Source organism: Mastomys coucha, unplaced genomic scaffold (genome assembly GCF_008632895.1).
Source record: "Mastomys coucha isolate ucsf_1 unplaced genomic scaffold, UCSF_Mcou_1 pScaffold22, whole genome shotgun sequence".
NCBI classification, from domain to species: domain Eukaryota; kingdom Metazoa; phylum Chordata; class Mammalia; order Rodentia; family Muridae; genus Mastomys; species Mastomys coucha.
The window spans coordinates 182,348,337-182,349,312 of NW_022196905.1; the positions used below are offsets into that span (position 1 = coordinate 182,348,337).

Sequence of the window (976 nt, forward strand, 5' to 3'; positions counted from 1 at the left end):
ATCTCAATACACTGGTAGAATAAGCTTCAGAAATATTTAACAGAGTTTAGTAGCCTCCAGCTGCCAAGTGCTAGATTTAATTATTTATTAAGTCCATTATGGTGAATGTTTAGATAGATTGCTTACAATGCAGCACACAAACACTAACACTGAGATTAGATCTAGCAGAATCATTTTTTTTTTTAACCATGAAAATCTAGAGATCCAGTTCTGAAGCAGTTGGCTAGGGTTTAATAGTATAACCCATAAACAAGTGGGTGCAGAGACATCTGCTGTATTATGGACAACTTATCAGGGACCATGCCTCAAAAGAAAGTTCATTCTCCCTCCCTTTGTTGCCATCAGTTGTCCATAATGCCTCATCTAGGGGGTGAGCTCACATGTCTCTCCTGTATCCATGCTAGAATAATGACCTGGCTTGATCTTGTGCAGTCTCAGGCAGGGAAGTATATTTGTTCTAAGTTCATGAATGCAGTGATCTTACCACAACCAGAAGACAGTGTTCTGACCTAGTTCTCTTCAAACTTTGGCACTCATACTCTTTCCATTCCTTCTTCCACAAAGTTTCCTGAGACAATGTGGGAAGAGTGTGCTATGGACGATCCGTTTATAGCTGAGGATTCCAAAGACACTTATTGGCTGTACTTTCACTAGTGTGAGTGTGTGAAACACTGTCCACTGCAAAAAGAAAATTACACCATAAAAACTTAAGAGTTGCACCAATCGATGACTGTAGACTTATTTATTTAGAAGACAATTTGATACTATATTTATTTAGCAAAACAATAGTAGTAGCTCTCCTCACTGTCTATGAGTTCTTTAGTCATGGTTGTTGGCCATATTTCAGTGCCAGGCCTGAATTTTCTCCTATTCAGCATGCCTTAAATCCAATTAGAAAGTAGTTGGTTACATATCCCAATCGATTGAAATCCAATAATATGAGGAATTGGAAATTTGTTGATTGTCATCCAATGAT

At 38.0% G+C, this 976-nt stretch overlaps 1 pseudogene; it reads right to left on the bottom strand.

Annotated features, from left to right (window-relative positions):
- Positions 1-519: 519 nt before the first annotated feature.
- LOC116104786 overlaps positions 520-976 on the bottom strand; it is a 17,141-nt pseudogene continuing 16,684 nt past the window's right edge.